The following is a 24,867-nucleotide window of genomic DNA, read 5'->3' as shown; positions in this document are numbered from 1 at the left end:
CACTTGTGCATCGCTGTGTACAAGTGGTCTCCCATACCAAAGTTGGTATAAGAGTGCATTGAGACACAATGGGGCTGTGTGCAAGGAGAACTATGAGCACAGACTCAATGCCAGTGCACACATACGAGTTGTGTACAGAAGCTGAGAAGCATACAGATAAGCAGACAACGTTGCTTACGCCATGAAGCATGCATGCATGCGTGAAATCGTGTGTGCAAGGGGTGTTTGATGGACAAATTGTGCACACATGCAGCCACTTGCAAAAGCAGCAAAAATGGGCATTTGAACTGGCAGCAAAGGTGACAAGCAGAGAAAGGTGCACTGCGCAGAAGTCGGTGCACATTGTAGGGGAAGCTGCACGCTTTAGCCCATTTTGTGGTCAAAAGGGGAGAGGATGTGTCTGATTTAATTACTTTAGAGAGCTCTGGAAATATATGGAAAATGTGGCATGTGACATTTAACCCCACTTACTGAAAGGTTTTTGACATGTTCAGATACATTACAAAACACCTTTCTTCCAGTGAACTTCTGTGCACTTCCTGGACCGGCAGAGAGACACCACTGCATGCAAGCACACATGTACGTGCTGAGGTAAGAACATTTGTTTAGTGGTATTTTAAGCTTGCATGTGACATGACTGCTGTACTCCCAGGTCCGAGTGGGCCTGTGTCCCTTGGTTGAACTTTTCACAACATGGCAGGTTACTTTCTTCCTTCCACTCTTCTGTGCGTGTCATTGTTTTATCATTGCATATTCAGGTGATATGTAAGAGTTGCTTTGGTTGTTATTATTTCTCAGTAGGTTGCCAATTCTGTTTTTACTATTTTTCATAGACGAAATGTTTTTTGTTTTAGCTTTTATAAATAAATGGGGGTTTTTTTGTTTTCAGTCCTCAAAAATCTGGTGACGGCTCACATATACTGTGTTGCAGACACGTTTCAAAGCAGCCCTTTGCCTTGAAACTGTAACTACTGTCCCCCAAAAGCCTAAAACAGCACCTCCATCTTCAAATCCAAACTTCTTGGTTCTGCTGTCAGTAGATTTGTCATTTCGTCCTGCTGTGAACGCAGCATTGCATCTAAGAAATCAGTACCCTGTTAAACGCCATCTCGTGGCACTGAAAAGACAAGCATTGGCATAGCCAATAGGTCTCGCCTTTGGGACCTTATAAGTGTTTAGCCATGCAACAGTTGCATAACTAAATACTTATAAGGTCCCAAAAGCGAGACCTATTGGCTATGCAAAGCGGCCGTGCGGCCGCGAAAGTGAAAGTGATCGCGATCACGAGCAAACATCAAAGCGGCCGCGAAAGTAATCGCGGTAAAGTGCGGCACGCGCGCCCGCGCACATGCACTGTAGCTCTAGGCTGGCCTGGTAGCACTTTTTGGAGCCCTCTCAATAAGTCTCGCCAGACAAGCGCATGCGCTGGGTCAGGCAAGACCTAAAAAACTCTAGCAACATTGTGGAGGCTACATCGGTCTTTACAGGCATTGAAGAAAAGTGAGACTACTGACATTGCAAATGCTTATCTACACATTCTGAGCCTCTGCACTTTTTTATACCCTGACTTACCTTAAACTGATTCAATTAAATTTTTGGAGCAAATTATTAACTGTTTTTTATGTGTTTTACTTCACGCTAGGGCCAAATTTATCATTTTTTCACGTAACACAACACAGCAAGACAATTGCTGAGCTGCATAATAGGGGAGGGCAGGAATACACCATATTTACGTAGTGCATTACTGTCCTCACGCAGTCAGCGCAGCCTAGCACCAACGCAGGCAGCGTTGTGTCATGGTGCAAGGGTGCCTGCATTGCAGGCAGGATTGTTTTTGTGCAGAAATGGGCACTGTAATCCCGCGCTTCTCCTGAGCGGGGATTTCAACATGGGGCCCATGCAAAACCGCCATGAACGTGAAGTGAGCATTCTAGACACCGCCCCAAGCACAACGTACAGCCGTAGAGAGGTGGAGCAAGGAGAGGCAACGCAAGATCGCTTGTCAAACACTCAGTGGAATGTGCTCTTCTTTTGGAAGACAACAATGTTAAACTTGCATTTATTACTGAGACTTGGCTGGACAGCACTTCGGGTCCTGACTTGGTGAAGGCCACCCCCACTGGTTTCTGCTGCTACTCCCTTGACCGAACTCACAAAATGGGCGGAGGGCTTGCAGTGATATATCATGACTCACTGACCCCACATTTCCTACCTGTGTATGATCAAGGCTGCGAAGCCTTGTCTTTTAACATCGCTTCTGCACACTATAAACCTTTCAAAGGGATCTTAATCTACCGCCCTCCAGGAGGGAAGACTGACTTTCTTAACTCTCTTAATATATTATTAGAAGATGGTCTGAGTCAACAAACTTTTGTCGTATTAAGAGACTTCAATTTCCATTTGGAAAAATTGGAAGACCCTGATACGGCCAGACTTAACAGTACTATGGCCTTAGGAGGCCTTGAACAATTGGTCTCCTTCCCCACCCACATAAAAGGACATACCCTAGATGGGATTTTTTCAAATAATTGTGACTTGGGTAACATCTCCGTCCTCCCGATTACCTGGTCCGATCATTTCATAATTACCTTTGAACTTAAACATGCTATGAGGGGTCCTATAGACTCAAAAGATAAGAAGGAGATTACGACCAGAGCTTTGGGTAAAGTCGATGTCATACATCTAGAATCTTCCCTCATGGAATCAATGCCTATTGATTCGCCCGATCCTGAAGTAGCAACACGCCTGTATAACAACTGGTTAGACGAGGCGTGTCTCCTTGCAGCCCCCCCCAGAAAATGGATACCGAGAAGGGTCTTACCCACTGCTCCTTGGTATTCAGAAGAGCTCAGAGGAAAAAAACTATTATGCAAACGGGCCGAAAGATTGTGGCGAAAAAACTATGCAACGGCTGATAAAATGGACCTAAAATCAGCGATTGCGAGCTATAAACAATCCCTCTTGGTAGCCAAGAAAGAATATTTCTCACTTCAAACCACAAAAGCCAAATCTGACTCGAAGGAGCTTTTTAAAACAGTCATCAAACTATCAAACCCTAGGACGCCTAACGGTCCAGTCGCACCTGACTTTTGTAATACTGTCGCTGTATTCTTTAAATCAAAAGTGGAAACTATTTTCTCCTCTTTGTCAGACCTGGTCAATAAAAGGCATACGGATTCTACCACTAATATTCCCTCTCCCCCGGCCAGCACCCTGGATCATTTTATTCCTCTGAACACAGAAGAAACAATGAATCTTATGAACAATATAAAATCAGGTGCTCCCAGCGATCCTTGTCCCACATGGATTATTAAACAGTTTGCAGACACAACCTGCAGGGTTTTAACTCCTCTCTTTAACAATGTATTTCGTACCGCAATTTTTCCCAGTCCCTGGAAAAAGGCCTCAGTGCTTCCTCTCTTAAAAAAACAATCTTTGGACCCTAAAGATCCATCTAACTATCGCCCTATCTCCAGACTTCCCCTACCAGCCAAAATGCTTGAAAAAGCCATGAACAGACAACTCAGTGATTTTCTCCTGCTGAACGATTCCTTGGATCACTCTCAATATGGCTTTAGAACTCATCATAGCACCGAGCTGGCTCTTATCAAATCGACTGAGGAGATTAGAGAAGTTATGGACAAAGGAGGAAACGCTATGCTGATCCTTTTAGACCTATCCGCGGCCTTTGACACCGTGCATCACAAAGTACTGCTTAATCGGTTGTCAGAGATCGGGATAACAGGACAAGCATGGAATCTGCTTGATTCCTTTTTGAAGGATAGACTACAAATAGTCGAACTAAATGATGCTACATCAGAACCCTTCTCTTTGCCCTGCGGGGTGCCGCAGGGCTCTTCCGGGGCCCCACACGTTTTAATATTTATGTGGCACCCCCTGGCTGGCATCATTAGATCATTTGGGTTCCAACTCACCTCCTACGCAGACGACACGCAGATTGTGCTGTCTGTGAAGAAGGGAGCTGAAAAGGAAACAGGAACCCGTTTTTCGCAATGCATGTTATCCATTTCCAGATGGATGTCGGCTAATTGCCTTAAACTGAACTCAGCTAAAACAGAAGTGGTGAGGTTTAGAAATAATCCTCGGATGTGGACACCCGATTGGTGGCCTGACTCACTCGGTCTCTGCCCCACACCTTGTAGGAAAGCTAAAAACTTGGGAGTGGTGGTCGATGAAAAACTCAGCATGGGGGACCAAGTGAGCAGGGTCACCTCAGGATGTTCCATGGTACTCAGAATGATCAGAAAAATCAGGTCATATCTTTCTGAGGGGTGTCTCCGCACTGTGGTGACTGCACTCATATTATCCCGTCTTGACTATTGTAACAGTCTTTATGTTAATATGCAGTCACAACATCAAAACAGGCTGCAGGTTATTCAAAACGCCGCTGCCAGACTTCTGACCCGGACTCCCAGATGTGTGTCAGTTAAAGGTGATTTGAAGAGACTGCACTGGCTTCCTACCCACCTGAGAGCTAGGTTCAAGGCTTCGTGTATAGTGTTCAGAGCCTTGAACGGGACAGGTCCCGAGTTTCTCAAAAACAAGTTTTCCTGGTATACTCCATGCAGAATGCTCAGATCTACTGGAGCTAAGCTAGTGAAAATTCCTTGCATAAAAAAGGCAAACTGGGGAAGAAGGAGTTTTGTTTACGGGGCCTCAAAAATCTGGAACGAACTTCCTTTCATGCTGAGAAATGCATCAGATTTTAGCTCCTTTAGGAAAAATCTCAAAACATGGTTTTTCTCTCAGTTTTAGTTTCTCATTTTAGCGTAGGCTTTCAGTGCTTAGCGCCAGGACACCGTAAGGTAATCGTGCGCTCTATAAACCTTAATAACATAACATAACATAACAAGAACGCCGAGGAGGGAGAGGACACGCTTGCCGTCTCGGAAGAGGAACCAGAGCAAGGAAGACTGCTACAGGTCTCCGGGAATCGAGGAGAAGCCTGCGGAGGACGAGAAGACCCAACGCGACCGCCTGAACCGCCTAGAGGCAACGTGCTAGAGTCTTGCCGACCTGGACAAGAGGAGGGAGGTGAGACTTCCCCTGCCACGACCCAGGAGAGCTGTGGCCCCAGGCAAGAACCTCTCATCTCCTATCTCACTGCGGGGTGGTGGAGACTGGGGTATTAGCTGCGACGTATGTGGGCTATACACTGAGACCCTTCACCCCTAGCTAGTAAGAAACCCTGCACTAGCACTTCCCTGGGTGTAGGTGATTGTAAATCTGCCCCACAGATGCAGTACTGACCCTTGTTATTTGTGTCTTTCTCCGAGGGCCATACACCCCCAGCTCCCTCCCTCCAGCGGTCCTGGCTAAGAAGACGAGGAAGGGAAAAATGACTGTACCACTGGTCCCAGAGCCCAGAAGCTGACAAGGACCCTCCAGACACAGTGACTGAACTGAATCTAAAGGAACCCTTCCGTTTTTTGTTTTGCTCATAACCTCTACCCTGTCCTACCTTTTATCTCTCCTGGACATACTTTTATTGATTTGACTATTAAAGTCTATAGCACCTCCCACTCCTGTCTATGTGTTCTGCATGACTAGATGACCACAGGCACACACCTGCATAAAAACAATCCTTAGGGCAATTTTCTCTTTTTAAGTGTGCTGCAGAATACAGCACACTTAGAAAGAGGAAACAATGAGGAGAAATAAAGATATTTCTCCTCAAAGTGTACAATTCTGATACATTCCCAGGTCTACGTGGCAATGCGTCCGAATACATGGGTGGATGAGTGGGAAGACCCATGCTTCACCCATGTAACGCCTCCACCATGCAGTGACTTTCGCTGCCTTGCATTACACCAGATTTACCAAGCCATGCAGGGATATGAAGGGTGGCCCTGCGTGGCTTGATTTACGTGGCTTTTAAGAAGGGTGATGACATGACCACGAATTATAAGGAATAAGTTACTCTCTGATGTACATTTATGGATATTGCAAGCCACCTTGGATTTCCATGACCATATTAAGGAACTCAGCCTACATACATTTATATGGTCACAGAACTCCTCAGTGACTTGCAGTTTTCTTATATTGTACAGAAGGTTGTATTTTATCCCGTATATGTGGCAGCCAGCAATCAGCTTATTTTTTTATTTATTTTAATAGTTTTTTTGAAATCCTATGTAGTTGGACCCAGATCCCGAAAGGTTTCAGCGTGCTTTACATAGGTCAGTAATAAAAACCTTAGCAGTGACATTGAATTAACGAGTAGAATGGGATGACACAACACAGTAGAGCTCAGGAGCGAGCACGCTCAAACATGTTTATACCTGACTTTTGGAGAATACAGAGCAAGTCAACATATGTTACTTACTTATTTATGAGGAACAACATTTCTTAGATGGGAGATGTTGTTGAGAGAGAAGGATATTTAGTTATTTTTTGACAGAATCATGGGAGTGATTGGTGCTGATAGCAGGTGAGATGCCATTCCATATTTTGGGGGCAGTACCTGATAAGGCTTGCTTCAGAGTACAAAAGTATGTCTCCAATTCCTTATTACAGACCACTTGTGAGGGCTCTGGTCAACTGTAATAAAGACATGACAGAGCTGATCAACTGTAATTAGTTTTTACAGTCGACTTCTGAGATCTCGATGCCTGCTGCAAAGCGCCAGCAGCCAGGGTGAATGGTGAGTCATGCACAGTTTAAACAAGGAGAGTGGGAACTAGCTTTTCCTTTTTCTGATATCTGATATCTGTTTCTAAAAAGTGATTAGCAGAAAGGAGATATGTATGGCAACAGGTTTTTATCGATGCTTCAGGTTACTGCAGAAAAGATAGAATCTCTCTCCATGTTTTTATACACTTTCATCTACAGCATTCTTTACACTGACTTACATTAAACTGATTCTTAAATCTTTTCTTTAAAAAAGTAACTGCTCTTTGGTGTGTTCAATTTTGCAGTACAAATTTTGCTTTCAGTATCCGTGTCTGCAAGGAACACGAAAGAGCAAAACACCAAGGAATTAAGCAGTTTGTAAGAAGGGTGATGGTATGACTATGAATTATAAGCAATAAAGTTACCCCTGCCATACATTATAAGGACATTGCAAGTCTCTTGAGAGTTCCACAACCTTATAAAGGAACTTAGCCTTTGGCCTCATTTCTCTTTAAAGTCACAGAACACATTGCAGGTGTTTATATAGTCGCACTGTACAAATAAAGAATGCTGGTTTAAAAAAGTCATCATCCAGTGAATGTGTGTTTTTCTGAAAATTACATATCCAGGGGCCAATTCACAGAACTAACTTAAGACAAAATCCTAACTTCTGTGAATACCAAAAGTAGTAAGTTTAGGATTTTGTCTTAAGTTAGTTCTGTGAACCGGCCCCTGGATGTGTATGTGGATCTTAGAATTACTGAATAGGTTGTTGTAACTGGTATTGGTATGTCCATTGTTTTGAAAATTTTAGTTTCTATTTTTGAATGTGTCTACCAAAGGTTATATTAGGGGGAGAGGGGGTCTGCCACTCTATCACAAGGATGATGTCATCATTGATGTCATGAGTGATGTCACTGACCATGTCATGAGTGATGTAATATGTGACGTCATTAGCAGTGCATTGCGGGCGCGCTAGTTATAGTTAGCTGAACTAACTATAACGGGAGAATTTCAATGGTTTTGTACGAGTGAAAAGTCCAGCTAACTATAATGCCCCTGAAACCTATGGTTTTTTCAGTGAATTTCTAAGGTTTTTTAAATGCTAATTCCTAACTATAACGTGCCTGAAACCTATGGTTTTTTTCAGTGAATTTCAAAGTTTTTAAAAAATAATTTCTAACTATGCCTACAGAGATAGGACGCACTGAATAAAAAAAAAGAAATGCAGAAAGAAGCAACAGCAGTCCTCAAAGACGAAGAAGGATAACGTGCAGATAGAACAAAGAGAAGAGCAGAAAGAAGCCTTGTTGCAAAATCATCCTGTACCCTCAACTTTTTCAGACGGATACTGGTGGTAACTGAGTCTGACTAACCAGTCCTAGAGCCAGTGCTATGTTAAAAGACACTCAGAATACAGTGAAAACACCTACATACACTAGGGAACACTATGCGTTGGGGTCCCCCTGTGATTATCATGACCTCCTCTGTAAGCTCCTAGTATATAATAGGGCAGGGGATTAAAACTACCTCTTAAACGCGCCACAGGGCGTGTTTGCGCACGTCACCTCAGGCCCCTTCCCCTCCCTTCCCCACTGTGTAAACACGCCCTGTGGTCGTTTTAAGTTGGGAGATTAAGTCCCCTTGAATCCTGAGGGTCCCTAGGGACCAACTAGACCACTAGGTACCTCCAGTAAGCGCCACAGAGCTGCTTTGCAGAGAGGTGTAAAAAATGGCACGGCCTGGACCACCTCTCTGCAACGCAGCTCAGTGGCGCTTACTGGAAGCACCCGGTGGGCTAGTTAGCCCCCAGGGGCCCTCAGGATTGAAGGGGAATTATTTCCCCAACTTAAAACGCGCCATAGGGCGTGTTTGCACACGTTAACTCAGGCCCCGTCCCCTCCCTTCACCACTGTGTAAACACGCCCTGTGGCCGTTTTTAGTTGGGAGATTAAGTTCATTTGAATCCTGAGGGTCCCTAGGGTCCAACTAGCCCACTAGGTACCTCCAGTAAGCGCCACAGAGCTGCGTTGCAGAGAGGTGTAAGAAGTGCCACGGCGAGGGGAGGAGCCTAGCGCGCAACCAAGATGGCCGCGTAGGTGCGAGGCTCCCGAGGACCTCCGCGACCTCCTACATATATCCTGACAATATCCTGTCCTAGATGAGGGGACTGTGTTGGTGAGCCCGAGCTGAGGTGGCACCCGCTTTCCGCTTCCAAATTGGACCTCAGACTCCGGCGGTAGCGCCGTTTGAGATTTCCGGCCTTCTCCACGCCGGACCCCGGATTGGAGTTGTGGGGTGATCCGGAGGCAAAGTCAACAACAGCGGCGGGCTGGGCGCGGCGGCTCGCGTACCCCGCACTTTCACTTTCGCTTTTGCACCCTCCTTGCTGTTTCGGCGAGGTTGGGTTGCGGGGCACTGTGAGGTGGTGTGGCCCCGTTGGGGTGCCCTGCCGGCCTGCCGGCTGTGACTTGCCCCGTGGCCCTGTGGTGACCCCCCCCCCGGATCCCGTGAACCGGCTTGCCCGCCCTTTACGACGTGCCTGGCACGGCCGTGGGACTGGAACCATGTCCACAAAGCAAGATGGAGATCGGGCAAAGGTGAAATCGACCCGACGTGGCGCAGTCCCCCAGTCCAACAGCATGGACCGCTACACCCTCCAGAAGGGATCTCCCGAGGTGCCGCGTAAGTCCCCTGAGGGCCCGACTGATGCTCCTGCTCTGCCCGCGGACCTGACCCTGCGAGACGTGATGGGCGCCATCGCTGAGATGAAGGCCTCGGTGGACCAGCGCTTTGATACACTGGCGCAGAAAATCGACTCGGTCCTTGTGGATGTTGGCCTGGTAAGGGCCGATTTATCCAAGACTAATGACCGGGTTGATTCGTTGGCCCACACCACATCGGGCCTCACGACGGATGTGACAGCCCTCCAAAAGGAGGTGCGCCGGCTTGGCCAGGCGAGCGCGCTGATGGATCGTCGCCTGGAGGATTCTGAGGGTCGGGCCCGAAGGAACAATGTCCGTATTCTCGGGGTGCCTGAGGGACAGGAGGAGGCGGCGGCGGATCTATTCGTGGAGGACTTGATTCTCACCCACCTCCAGCCCCGGGGACTGAGTAAATTCTTCGCGGTGGAGCGGGCCCACAGGGTTCCCCGGGGAAGGCCTAAGCCCGGAGCCCCCCCGAGGCCTCTCATCGCCCGGATTTTCAACTTCCGAGACAGAGACGCTATCCTGCAATCCTCCAGACTACAGGGGCCGGTCAGACTCGACAATATGGATATAAATTTTTATCCTGACTTCACCCCAGCGGTCCAAAAGCAGAGACTAAGCTTTCTCGGAGTCAAACGTCCTCTACGGGACCTAAATCTCAAGTACGCTATGCTTTTCCCGGCTAAGCTGCGGGTGGAGTTGGATGGCCGTACGCACTTCTTTGATCGTCCCGAAGCAGCCGGGGACTGGTTGGATACTTTGCCTGGGGATCGGGATCGGGGGGGTGGGGGGGGGAGCGGTGGGGGGAGAGGGCCCGCCGGATCAGGACTGAGGGCCTAATATTATGCCTCGCTCTGGACAAAATTGATGTCACTTTAGACTGTTCACCTGTTTGAGTAAGTCTCCTCCTGTGGAGGTCGTGTGGGGTCTCTTGGGGGTTCTCCCTCCTCCTCTGGGGGTTTAGTTAGTTTCACCATTTATGGGGCGACAGGCACACTGCACTTTGGGGGGGCTGTTTGGGCTCATGCAGGGGTGCAGGGAGGGGGGAGTTCTGTTGGGGGGGGGAGTTGGGGTGGGGTGTTGTTGTTCGTTTTTACCACAAGGCAAACCCTTTTCTGTATCGTTTTTAAGGTGCTCTCCGGGGGACGATTGATGGCTCCTGTGTGTTATGGGGGGTAGGGAGTTGACTTTGTTGTCTTGGAACGTTAATGGACTGGGGGATAGGATCAAGCGAGGTGTGGTCCTGCAGTATTTGAAACGAATCTCACCCGATGTAGTCTTCCTGCAGGAGACACACCTTATTGGAAACTCTTTCTGTGCCATGAATCGGCGTGGCTATCGTTTGGTGGCCCACTCGGGCTTCACGTCGGGCTCACGGGGTGTGGGCATTATGGTGAAGAACTCGCTCCCGTTGGAAATTGATGAGGTGCGCCATGATGATAGGGGGCGCTATGCTGTTTTAGTGGGGAGAATGGAAGGCAAAGTGGTGGTTTTTGTATCGGTATACGTCCCACCGGGGTTGCAGGCGACCACTTTTGCAGACCTGGGGCGCCTCCTCCTGGGCCTTCCGGGGGGACTCCTAGTGGTTGGGGGGGACTTCAATGCGGTGGTTTCTGGGACTCTGGATCGTCACCCCCCTAGGGACCTCCCCCGGGCCCAGGCGTGGCTACCTGGCCTCTTGGATACATTGGGATTGGTGGACTGCTGGCGCTTAAAACATCCCACGCAGCAGCAGTACACTTTCCACTCGGGGGCACATGGTAGCCTCTCACGGCTTGATCATGTCCTTGTCCCGGCGGCCTATGCTGGGAGTGTGGGGGAGGTGCGCCATCTGGCGCGGGGTATTTCAGATCACTCCCCGCTCCTGTTCCATTTTGATGTCCTTCCGAGGGGTGAGGGCAGGGTAGTTCCCATCAATGCCTGGTACCTGCGCGACCCCACTATTCGCGCTGCTGTGATTAAATCCCTGCAGCGATACTTTGATGAGAATGTGGGGTCCATCCCTTCGGCTATCTCCTTGTGGGAAGCCTTCAAGACAGTTCTCAGAGGAGAGGCCCTGTCCCTCATTTCCCATGCCCGGAGGCGCGAGCGGGAGGAGGTTACCCGGGTGGAGGCCGAAATTGCTGAATTGGAGGGTGATTTAGAGAGCGGAGTGACGGATGCTGCACTGCATGTCCTACAACTTAAGCAGGCGGCCTACAGGGCCCTCGTTACGGAGGCGGCCAGGGGCCTCAGTAGGGAGCAGCAGGGGCGACTGTATGATGTGGGTGATAAGGCGGGCAAACTTATAGCGTGGTTGGATAAAAAGGAGAGTGTGAATCGTGTGGTCCCGCTGATTGAGAGGACGGATGGTGTGAGTGTCACCGAGCCAGAAGAAATTGTCTCCTGTTTCGCGGATTATTTCCGCGAGGTGTATTCTCCGGTCTCTCCTTGCTCGGAGGAGGACTCCCATTCCCTGCTTAGGGATATCGCGCTGCCCTCCCTCTCGGAGGAGGACAGGGTGTCGCTGGATGCCGCTCCTACATCCGACGAAATTGCCCTCGCCATACGTTCGGTTGCCTCTGGCAAGGCCATGGGCCCAAATGGCATCCCTATCGAGTTATATAAGCTGCGACCAGATGTATTGGCGCCCCACCTCCGCGCGATGTTCCTGACGGCCCACTCGCTGGGCTCCCTCCCACCTGACCAGCGTCTGGCTACTATCGTGGTGATCCACAAGGAGGGGAGGCCTCGGGACCGGGTCACATCCTACCGGCCTATCTCGCTTTTGAATGCGGAGCCCAAAATTCTCGCCAAGGTGCTGGCCAATCGGCTGGTCGGCGTGGTGGGCGACCTGGTTCACCAAGACCAGTCTGGCTTTATCCCCCATCGCAATACAGCCCTTAATCTGCGGCGCTTGCACGGGGTGCTCGCACGTGTCCCATTCGTGCGGGAGCCGCCCATTTTGGCGTCCTTAGACGCAACTATGGCGTTTGACACGCTTGAGTGGCCATACATTTGGGCGATGCTGGCGAAATTTGGATTCGGCCCGGGCTTCATCAGTTGGGTCAAATTGTTGTATTCGGGCCCATTGGCGCAGGTGGTGGTGAATGGAAGAGTTTCGGCCCCATTCGAGCTGGGCCGGGGCACGCGACAGGGCTGTCCCTTGTCGCCGCTCCTGTTTGCGCTGGCCTTGGAGCCCCTGGCGGAGTGGCTGCGGTGGCACCCCTCCATCCGTGGACTCCGTTGGACCCCCGAATATGAGGACCGTGTGTCCCTATACGCTGACGACATCCTTTTGTACCTAGCCTCCCCACGTAAGTCACTCATAGTCCTGGTTGATGTTTTACGTTCATTTGGCCGGAACTCAGGCCTTGTCATCAACTGGGCTAAATCATGCGTGTATGTGCTCTCTGGGGAGGCTCCTGTCCTTCCGCGGGGTTGTCCGATTCAGATTGCCTCTCAGGGGTTTCGATACCTGGGTGTCTACATTACTCTGGACCCAGAGGCTCGCTACGAGCGGAACTTGCTTCCCCCTCTCCAGCGCTTGAAGGAGGACGTCGTGCGCTGGCGGCGCCTGCCGCTTTCGCCGCTCGGCCGGGCGGCGTTGTTTAAGATGATGTCGTTGCCACGTTTCTTATACGCTCTCCAGAACACTATGGACCCAGTCCCGGCGCGCTACTTCCGTGAGGTGGAGAGTTTACAGCGCCGCCTGTTCTGGGACGGGAGGCCGCGCATTGCCCTGGCGAAGTTGACGCTCCCATGGTATGACGGGGGGATTGCCCTCCCGGACATTAAACGGTATTACTGGGCCTCCCAGCTAGCTGCAATTAACCATGGCCTCTATGGGCCCGCCTTGAACCCGGCGTTTGAGATGGACAAGATGCTACTGCCCGGTGGCGACTACAATCGAGCGCTCTACTCTGGCGCGCCCGATGCTCGCTTGACGGGACCTACGCGTGTCATGGTCAGAGTATGGCATGCGGCTAATGCAGCTATGGGGTGGAAGGACCGTTTGACCCGGGCGTCACCGCTGTATGCGTCTGAGAAGCTGGGCTCTCTCTGGACCTCGAAGGGCTTCGCGAAATGGGACATGATAGGCATCAGTAAAGTGGGGGATCTCTGGTCGAGGGGAGGATTTAAAACATTTGAGATGCTGCAGACGGAGTTTCAGTTGCAGGGTAGTGAATACTTTCGATACCTGCAGATCCGTCATGCACTGGGCTCCGTCTTCCCAGACGTCGCCTCCATCCCGGAGTCTTCCCCCCTGGAGGATAGAGTGCTAGATGGCCACGTTCCAGATAGTACGATCTCCCTTATTTATAAAAAACTGATTAATGATCGATCGGGCTTGCTGATTGGCCTTCGCGAGGCTTGGGTTGCCGACGGTCTGGAATTGGACGATGAGGACTGGATCTCCGCGGTGGCCTCTCCGAAGGAGGTGGCTATACCGGCTCGCCTTCGCTTCGTCCAGCTCAAAATACTCCACCGGGTCTACATGACGGGGCCAAGGCTTCAGCGCATGGGCTACACTGTGGATGGTTTGTGTAAGCGTGGTTGTGGTGCCGTGGCGACCTTCCTGCACATTTTATGGGAATGCCCGAGGGTGGAGCGACTCTGGCGCGGTGTGCACGAGGTCCTGCGAGTGGTTACGCGTGTTGCGCTGCTGCCGGAAGCGAGGAGATGCCTGTTGAATGTGTGGGAACCAACTGACTACTCGGCTCCGCAAACGTGGTGGGTGACTCTGGGATATATGATTGCTAAGCGTGACATTGCGCAACTGTGGGGATCCCAGAACCCCCCGACGGTGTCGGCCTGGAAAGAGCACATGGATTGGTGCATGTTTCGAGAAAAGGTGGTGTATGTGGCGAGGGGTAAGCCTGCAACATGGGTGAAAGTGTGGGGCCCCTGGAACGCCTACCGTGGGAGTATTTGCGCGCCACCATTGCTGCCTGCTGCCTCACCAGCCCCGTCCCCTTAGCTGACCCCTTCCCCTAGCCCGGAGCACAGGTTCCCCCAGTCCTCGCTCTGTTTCCCTTCCCCTCTTTGGACTCCTCTAATAGTTGGGGTTCCCCTTTGGGGAGCACGTGCTGTTACTTTCGACTGTAGGGTAGCCTTGTGGGTGTTGTTTTTTTGTTGTTTGTATAAAATGAAACCGCACTGTGACGTATTATGGCTGTGGCCCATGATGTTGATGACTCCTTCTTATTCTCCTTTGTAATGCCAAGGGTTCTATGAACGTATGCCATATGTTTCTGCCATTCCTAGCGGCCGGCCGGAAGGTTGTGGGCCCATAATTGTATATTCTTGAGATTTGTAATAAACGGTTTAAAAAAAAAAAAAAAGAAGTGCCACGGCCTGGACCACCTCTCTGCAACGCAGCTCAGTGGCGCTTACTGGAAGCACCTGTTGGGCTAGTTGGCCCTCCGGGACCCTCAGTATTGAAGGGGAATTAATTCCCCAACTTACAACTGGCCAGGGGGCGCGTTTGCAGATTGCTGCAAGGAGGGGGCGTGGCCTCCGGCGCGATGCCGGTCTTTTATTTATTTTATTTTTTTAAGAAGGAGGGCTGTGTGGCCCCCCTTCTTTTTCTAATTTATTGGCCCTGGGGACCCCGTCCCCCAGGGCCTGCACCCTAATTCTTTTTGTTGAAAAAAATAAATTTGGCCCTCCCAAGGTCTTAATCGGCCCCGGGGACGTCAACCTCCTGGTCAAGGTCTTTTTTTTTTTTTATTCTTTAAGAGGGGGCTGCTTTGCCGCCCTCCTCAGGCCACTTATGGCCCCGGGGACCCCATCCCCCTGGGCCGGCCTTTGTTTTTTATTATTTAAAAAAGAAATATATTTATAGAAACACCTAGGACATGCTGGACAAACCGTATGTACCTATCACCATGACGATTTGCGTGATATTCATTAAAAGGCGACATACAATAAATCCACGTGGAATGTATTTACACCACTAGTGAAGCTCTGACGTGTCTGACGCCCTACCGTGCCTAATCCCGGCGCCCCCGCCTGTGGGTACTCTCCAAGTAGACATCCTTGTCGTTTATTTATACAAACATGGGTAGCTATTGACGGGCACATTTAATACACACGCACACCAAGCCATTCAAAGGGGATTCGACAAAAATTCGACCAAACTATGCAAGAAACCCCCCTCACGGTTAATAAAACACACATCCACCGCCGGATGTGTAATACTTTTTATTTTACAATCTGGAAAGGAGAAGAACCTCACTTGAGAGTCACAGCGTGCTCCTGGCTGAGCCCAATGCTGTGTTACACCCACCAGTGCCCGCCGAGTGCCACACACCTCTGTGTTGTATTCCACCAGCTATTGCGTATGCTATGACACTCTCTAGCCCATGTGGACTGTAACACCACCCCGTGAATATGTCATGCCACACTTGCCTTCGCACGGGTTATATTGCCCCATCTAACGTACCTTCCTCGATGCCTTTGTTATAACGCACAGTGCTATGCCATGCATATTACAATCTGGGATCCATATCTTTGTCACAGTGCATATGCAACGTTACACTCCCCAGCACATATTTTATATTACAACTTTAGAGACTAGTTAGGTTACACAACACTGCCCTGTGCATATTACACTCCAAGGCGCATATCGCATAGCACGCGCTAGTGCCTGTGCTATCTCGCGCTCTCCAATGAATCTGTCATTGCGCACAATGTATTGCATATTATATTTCACGCCCCGGTTCATCTTATATCACACTTTTTGGTGAATAGTTTATACCATATACTATATCTAGTTTTCATTTTCAATCGTGCTCTCAGGACTATATTCTGTATAACCCTGCATCCACCTACCCTTTTCACGGGCATTACATTTTGCGATGGGGGGTGGAGGGTCAGGGGTGTTTCTGCCAAGTGAGCCCGGAGTCACAGTCACAAACGTCCTCTTCTTCCTGAATAAAAGTGAGATTATGCTGCATACTTGTTCATATTTTAAGTAGTTCGCACAGACACACATTTTAAAAACAATAAAGTTCCTAATACTCACCTTATCTAAACAGTTAGCTTGCTGCCCCATCTACCTCCTCCCTATCATCTGTTGTCTGAATCCATGGACTAGCCTCCTCCCTCCTGCCATGCATGGTCTGATGTGCTGCCACTGCCCTCCATTTAGCATGATGTACCAGTCCACTCCTCCTGCCCTCCATTGCCCAATTCTATGGCCCATCATTGACCTCCTGCTTAGCCTCTGTGCTTAGCTTGCTGCCCCTATTCTCCTACCCCCTGCCCTCCGATGTCTTTGTGCATGCCCCTGTTCCATCCTTTTAGCAAACCATGTTCCATGGACCTGCCACTCCTATCTACTCTGAGTGTTCTGTTGAGCTGCCACTCCCCTCCCACCTGCCTAGCATTGTCAGATGACTGTAACCTGTCCCTGCCACCTCCACCCTGCCTCTCCACATGCCATGCCCCTATCCCCTTCCTCCTGTCCTCCATGGTCCATTTTACTGCCACACCCTTCTGCCCTCCCTGGTCTGTTGTGCTGCAACTGCTCCTCCTGCCTGCCCCGTGCGGTCTGTTGGGAGACCCCTTCCCCTGAACTCTCTTGTCTGTGCCCAGATCCTGACCCTCCCTTCTATCCTCCATGGTCCTTTGTGCATGCCCCTGCACCCTCCTTCTTGCCCATCATAGCCATTGCGCTGCCACTAACACTCCCGCTTGCCATGCATGGTCTTCTGTGCTGCCATGGCCCCTTCCACCTTCCCTGTGTGGTCAGCTAGCTGCCCCTGACCCCCTCCCACCTTCCCTCCATGGTCTGTGTGTATGCCATCATAGTCTAACTGTTCCTCTTCATGGTGTGTCTTGTTTCTAGTGCCCATCCTGCCTGACCTCCATGGTCATCTTGCTGCTCTTGCCCTGCCCCCTTGCCCCCAGCCCCCTGTTTCCATGTGCAGACCCCTATTCCCTCCCTCCTGGCTTGTCTGTTCCATTGTAATGCCCCTGATCCGTCCCTCCTGCCCTTTATGGTCTGTTATGCTGCAGCTTTCTCTCCTGTCTGTCCATTATGGTCAGCTAGCTACCATTGCCTCTTTCCCCTCTGCTCTCTGTTGTCAATGTGCATGGTCCTGTCCCCTCCCTATTGCTTTCTATGGATTGTTGTGCTGCACTCCCGTCCCGCATGCCCTGTGTGGTGTATTGTGTTGCTGCAAACCCTGATGCCTGCCCTGTAGGGTCAGTTTGGTGCACCTCTCCATGTCCCTCCTGTCCACTGTTATCCGAGTCCATGTCCCTACCCCAATTCCTCCTGCCTACCATGATCCAATGTACCATACTTGCGAACATTTTGAACTTGGTAAGAGGGAGATTTTGAAAAAAACTGGGGTATTGGTTTTCCCCTTTGGGTTACATTGAAAAAGAGGAGATTGTAGACAGGAGACAGATCAAATAAAGCCCATTTGAGCTTAAAAACATTGGACGTTTCCTGGCTGAAACGGGTCTGTTGGCATGTATGGTTGTACTACCACTGCCTCTTCCTTCTGCCCACAATAGTCTATTATATTGCCACAGTCTCTCTTGCCAGTCCTGTATTGTTAGTTTGTTGCCCCTGCCCCCCTTTCCGCTGCCCTCCATAGTCTGTTGTGCTGCCACTGCCCTTCCTGCCTGCCCAGTGTGGTCAAATTGTTGCCTCTGCACTCTCCTACCTACCTTCAATTTTCAGAGTCCGTGCCCCTGGCCTCTGCTTCTCAACAGTATAACAATGAACAACTAGATTGCTAACATTCTATATTTATTACAAAAGTGTGGAACGCCTGACGTCATCTTGATGTAATCAAAACTGTAATACCTAGAGCATTTCCTTTAGAAATTACATATATGAGAGGGTCTTATTTGCATCAAAATTATGGTTAGTGCTCTAAAAAACTAAAATGAGGACATATTTTCTGAGTTTTCAAATAGTGACAAAGAACTTTTAAATTATTTGTAATCTTTATATTTTTTTATCTAGTTGACCACTTGATTAAATGTTGCACCTAGGGGAGAGGATGTGGTGTTACTTCCAGAGCTGCAGACTTTGCAAATGGGGAAACAGGTTGGAGTTTCTGCTTCAGCTCAACATTCTGTGATTCTGGTCAAATCACTTAATCTCCCCAAGTCTACAACCAAAATGAATTTGATCTTGTGTGATGTAACCAATGCTCATGTAAAGCACTCCAATACCTGACAAGTCTGCACTATATAAAACTGCAAATACACAAAAATAAGTGTTTTGCACACTTCTGTCATTGGGCTACATGTGGGCTACATCTGGGTGATATTTGTGCTGCATTTGGGCTCTTTTGTCTCTGGTGGCCATCTTGGGAGATTTATTTGTTATGAAGTTTCCTAATTTCCTCATTTACTGCAGTCTCCTCAGTAGTAAATACTTTCAGTTTTTTACTTTGGTTCCATCAAGAAGGCATTCAGATATGTCACACATTTGCAATAAATTCTGAATGTTAGCTCTCTAGTTGCTCATTAGATCACTGTAGTAAAGCTACTGCTCACCAGGGAAGTCTGCTGCTGGTATTCAAAGTGCATGTTTCAGTCTGCATGTCAGAATTGTTTTATGAAATAGAAGAGGATTTGAGAAGTGTGCCCTAATTTTTCTTTCTGCAGCACTAATCATAATTTCTATGGCAAAATGAACCCCCTCATTTTGTTCCTTTGTAAATTAAATGTTTTAAGTGTTACCACTTTATTCCAATCAAGATGGCTTCAGGTGTGCCATACTTTTGTCATAAGTAAGACTGTTAGCGCTCTAGTTGTTCATTAGAACACTCTGGGACATTCTGTCATTGGGCTATACTTGGGCTACATCTGGGTGATATTTGGGCTACATTTGGGCTCTTTTGTCTCTGGTGGCCATTTTGGGAGACTTATTTGGTATGAAGTTTCCTAATTTCCTCATTTGCTACAGTCTCCTCAGTAGGAAATACTTTCAGTTTTTTACTTTGATTCCATCAAGAAGGCATTCAGATATGTCACACATTTGCCATAAATTCAGAATGTTAGCACTTTATTCCAATCAAGATGGCTTCAGGTGTGCAATACGTTTGTCATAAGTAGGACTGTTAGCGCTCTAGGGGCCCGATTCACAGAACTAACTTAAGACAAAATCCTAAACTTACTACCATTTTGGTATTCACAGAATGCACTTACTACTTTTGGTATTCACAGAATGGATTTACGATTACTAACTTTACGTCCGCACTCGGGCCGGAAATTCCGGCCCGGAGGCGGAGCTTCTGGCCCAGAGGCGGGGCTTCCGGGCTGGAGGCGGAGCTTCCGGCCCAGAGGTGGAGATTTTGGCCATGGCTAAATCTCCGCCACTGGCCGGAATCCCCACCTCCGGGCCGGAAGCTCCGCCTCTGGGCCGGAAGCCCCGCCTCCGGGCTGGAAGCCCCGCCTCCGGGCTGGAATTTCCAGCCCGAGTGCGGACGTGAAGTTAGTAGTCGTAAATCCATTCTGTGAATACCAAAAGTAGTAAGTGCATTCTGTGAATACCAAAAGTAGTAAGTGCATTCTGTGAATACCAAAAGTAGCAAGTGCATTCTGTGAATACCAAAAGTAGTAAGTTTAGGATTTTGTCTTAAGTTAATTCTGTGAATCGGGCCCTAGTTGTTCTTTAGAACACTCTGGGAAGCTGCAGTAGAACACAAAGGAATCAACTGACAGTCTCTGCCCTTGTTGGATGTACATGTTTTACTGAGAATGTCAGACTTCATTCTCACGTGAAAGATAATGTGAATTTACAGAAAATATGCTCTCAGTTTAGCTTATAGATCACATTCCAAACCTCTGTGGGAAAAGCATGAGAAAATAGTTTTCTCTCAAACATGATTCATGATATCACAGCCGAAGGCTTTTTCACATGGTAAAATCATCTGAGAACACATCACAATTCCTAAAATGAGTATGGTACCATCAACAAATGATTTATAATGTAACTAAAGTCTTAAAACCTTCTATTAACTGCAATGCTTTTTAATGAGGTGCTATCATGTATATTGGTCCCAAGATGGCTGCCAACACTTCTTGGATGAAGTACTGACAGCCAATCAGATCTCACGATGAGATGTGTGGTTAAGCTCCGCCCAGATATATCTATCTTTTTAACTCTAATTTTCTCAGGAACTACTGAACGGATTTACACCATTTAAGCAAAAGGCACGAGTCTGAATTGAGGACTACCTCTTTGCCAAATTTGTTGTCATCGGAGTGAAATGTGCTTCATTTTGTGTAATCACCTCGGACTCAGGGGGTGGGGATGTGGAAGTTTAGAATAAATGAAGGATTTTTCTGAAGGTCTCCTTCCAAATACAGTAGATTTGGGACGAAGGGGGAGGGAGCGAAGATCTTTCCTCGATGCATCTTAGGTGTAGGAAATACTAGCTGAACAAGCATTGGCCGCGCAGCAGTAAAAGTAACGCCGCGCGGCCGTAAAAGCGAAAGTCATCGCGATCACTATGAAAGCGAAAGTCATCGCGATGACGCGCTAAAGCACGCTAGGGATGCGTGCGCAGCAGTGGGGGGAGGGGCGGAGGCAGGGAGCAAGGGAGAGGAAAGACAGATGGTGCTGAAGGCTGGCGCAGGAAAGGCAGATGCCTGGGTAGCACTTTCGAGATCCCCTTTACTAAAAGTCGAGCAACAGCTGTTCTAGGCTCGACCTAAAAAGGATAGAATTTAAGGTCTTTGTTCTGTGGATGATGACAGATGCTGGGGTTCCATCGATCTTCCATGCAGTCAAAACTTCACCCATTTGCAAAAATGGAGAACCATGTCCCAAATTTCTTTCCTCATTTCCTTGGATTGGTCTGAATATTGCCAGCTGATGTCACCAGACCTCTTTTCTCTTACACCACCTCATCATTAACAAGTAAGTAGGGGTACACCATGCACTGGATATGGATATAATTTGGAGGTACATGGTGGTGGAACTAGGAACACAGATCATAAAAGGTTACATTATTGACAAGCCACAGCATCAGCCCTGTCACATTGTGCACATATACAAATCTGTTAGCATCAAACTGCTACAGCATTGTAGGATGCTGGCTCTCCATATAGTGCACTATATCAAGTACACTATGCAGAGAGTATAATGAGACCCAAATTGGTATACAGAGGCAAGAGTAGATATTACCAACGCCCTATTTGTAGTAGTGTGTGCGAGCAGTTAGGCTTATCAGATGGTAGTGCTAAGCTTTTGTTGTAAAGAAGGAGGCAATAAATTTGACACACTCAACAATTAATTCGAGACCAATTTATGAAAATAACACCTATTTTTATTAAATTTTTCAGAACAAGAACTTTGTTCGCCAGTAAGTACTTTTTAAGTTATGACTTTTTAAAGTTCACAAATGAATCACTTTGGTGCGCAACAATGCACCATTGAAGTCAATGAGTAAAAAGACAAAAATGCATGTAAAATCATACATTCAACTTTCAAGGTTCACCTCTTGGATTTCGGTAGTTGGTAAGGTCAAGTCCAATGTTCCACCAGCTGATTCTCGGGAACGTTCCAGATTCAGCCGGGAGCAGGGTACTGAGGTCGTTGGTAGCTGGTGCGCTACGAAGAAGAAGCTCACCTGAAACACACTGCACAATAATATTACAATTAATTGATTATTCAGATTAATATAAACATGTAGAATGGGGGGGGTATATAAAATGTTGTACTACCCGCTCCAGCAATCCCCCCTTTGGTGATTATATCACCACACTAACATAAAATTTTGTATTCTTTTTACGGAAATTTTCGAATTGATTTCTTGTTTCATTCATATTTCAGTTTCCCCTGTTTCTTCTCTTTTTGCTGTTTTATACATGCTATCCTTTAATTCTTCTAGTTCTATTTCTTCAAGTTCTCTTTCTTGTTTCTTATCCCTTCTTAAGTTTTCTCTTTTTATTCTTCTCTGGTTTTTTATTCTTTCTACAACAAATACATCCTAGTCTAATTATTAATACTAAGGAAATCACGCATGTTAATGGAAATAATATTTTGCCTATAAATGTACTACCTATTTTACTACAAAGTCTTTAATAGCAGATATTTTCTTACCAATCTTTTCCCAAACACCTTCAACCTCCAGTGGTACAATTTCGTCATGCAATTCTGTAATATTCTTAATATAAATTTTCAAATCTTTACTTTCGTCAGGAATGTAAGTACAACAATGTTGAACCTTCAGCATTCCACAGACTCCACCCTCTTTTGCCAATAAAATATCAAGGGCAAGTCGATTTTGCATTACCATAGCACGCATGGCAACCATTTCAGTATTTGCCAATAAGAATCCTCCAGCGGTGCTTGTTGACAATCGATCCACTACTGTTGAAAGTTTTCTAATTTTGTTTGCATTCAGAGATATTCCCAATGCGGGTATCAGTGCTCCAAAAATGTCCCCTACAATTTCAGCCCAAGATTCTCTTTTACTACGTGCTAAATGATTACCTAAACTATGTACACCATCTTCTCCTCTATCCATGTGAAAAATCTTTAGAAAAACCAGGCCAACATAACATGTGCCATACCAATGGTCTGGCAAACGATAATATGCCCTGTTCCCACATATGAAATACAGTCCTGGAAAGACTGGATCTCTTCCACCTTTAAATCCCCATCCGCCCATGATCCGGTATGTATCATGGCACTCACTATTCCCTAGAAAATAATTGTCATATGCCGTCTGATTCCTTCTTATACACAATTTCCCTTTCTGAGGCCAATCTAAAGCCATAGTTGGACTCGATTCTCCTCTTAAATATTTTTCCGTTTCTACATCCAAAACCGTTTTCTCCACCTTCCCTTCTGAAACCTTCCTTTGCATTTTCAATCTCCTTTCTTCAACCATATCCAAAAATGTCTTCTCCTCTTTCTTTAAACTGCAAGTCAAGTTATTTCTGAATATATATTCTAATGTTAGTTCATTTGTTTCTAAGAAAAATTCACCTAATACTTTTGCAGGTTTAACTTTGTTTAGCTTGTTAATTGCTGGTACTTGTGAAAATATAGTATCTACATCTGAAAAATAATACTCTAATTTACCTGTCTGATAAAATAAACTAGCTATTACACTACATGTTATTCGATATGTTACAGGAAGGTGATGATAAGTCACTCCTTCAGATACAGATGCAGGTAATTGCATACAAACGTAGCAATCCCTTACGTCTATAGTTTTTACATATTCATACAACAACTTTGAAAACACATTGTTAGAAAAATCTGTTATTGACCTGTCTTTATGTAAATAGTTTTTATCTATTTTAGTTGGAACTACCTTCTGAACTTTCCCTATATTAGTTATGTTATCACTATGTCCTTCTAATGTATCTACAGTAAGTTTAAATGAAATGAGTAGAGCAAGAATACTCCAAAGAAGCATTAATAATCCTGTACAACAACAACACATTTTGCACCATCTTCTAAGAAAGGTACATCTACTTTTGCTACTTTCTATGTTTGCCATCTTTCTAAAATGAGCCGTGTCTTATGACTTAGCCTCTTCCACTTCACAACTAGTTTCTCACCCTAGGCTTCTAAGCACCTACGTGGTTCTACCAGTTTTTGTCTTTTTCAATATTTTATTGTTTTTCCATCAGTAATTTTCTTGTCTCATTCAGTTTGGCATCTCATCATCTTTCACCTTCCCTTCATTTTCAACATACAAGTTGTCCTGAACATCCGCTTCTTCTCCAATATCGGACAAGATAACTCTCAGGATTTCCGATTCTTCGTCTTCCTCAACCACTTCCGGCAAAACCACCTCTGGATTGCCTTGGCTATCCGCCTCTTCCTTTACTTCAGGCAGGGCCACATATGTCCATTCTGGTGATTTGTAATTCTGGTTAGGTTTTCTTGTTCTTTTGCTTTCTTTGACTACTGTCTGTTCTTCTTCTTTCGATTTTTCCTGACTCGTTACTTCATTCACCTGTTCAGCTCTTGGCGAATTTACACGTGTCAGCCGATATCTCAGTCTCTTTATTTTGTTTGGCCACACCTCATCTTTGGCCGCTCTTTTCAATTTACTCCCTTTATCATTCTTTTCAGTTCTCCAAGCTCTCTTTCTCAGAACCCGGCCTTCTGGTATTTCATCTTCGCTTTCTTCAGACTCTGTTTCAACTTGCTTTTTTACCTTTAACGAGTTCTTTTTCCACCTCTTTTGTTTTCCCTACTTCTGTCCCTCCTCGAAGCTCCGTCACGCAATCTTCCTGCTGACTACTTGTCCCTGCTTCTAACTGGATGTTGGAGTTCCCTACACCTCCTCGGGGGTCTTCCGCAATAATCTTTCCCTCTCTCTCTGTATCTGGCACCTGTCCATCTAAAGGTTTATTTTCGGGTGGAATTTCTCTCAATCTTTCATCTGGTACTTCCTTCTCACAGATTTTTTTATTGTCTCTCCACTGTTCTTTTCTTTGTTCTTCCTTTGTTCTTTCTTGGATGTATGGGCTCTTTGTTCTGTTTCTGAGTCTGAACTGAATTCAGAAATCTGCAGTCTTTTCCTTAAGGAGTTACTTCTGG

General features: G+C 47.1%; 1 protein-coding gene across 1 annotated transcript in view; it reads left to right on the top strand.

Moving 5' to 3' along the window:
* The first annotated feature begins 572 nt into the window (after nt 1-572).
* The window catches only part of LOC146813812 (beta-1,3-galactosyltransferase 2-like), a 92,683-nt gene continuing 68,388 nt past the window's right edge, over nt 573-24,867 (top strand). Inside the window, exon 1 of the mRNA XM_085609120.1 lies at nt 573-591. The gene's annotated coding sequence lies outside the window, so the exon portion shown is untranslated. The remainder of the gene's footprint in view (nt 592-24,867) is intronic.

Source organism: Triturus cristatus, chromosome 6 (assembly GCF_964204655.1).
Source record: "Triturus cristatus chromosome 6, aTriCri1.1, whole genome shotgun sequence".
In the NCBI taxonomy this organism is placed as follows: Eukaryota; Metazoa; Chordata; class Amphibia; order Caudata; family Salamandridae; genus Triturus; species Triturus cristatus.
The sequence above is the reverse complement of the archived record's forward strand: the minus strand, read 5'-3'. Positions and strand labels throughout refer to the sequence as shown.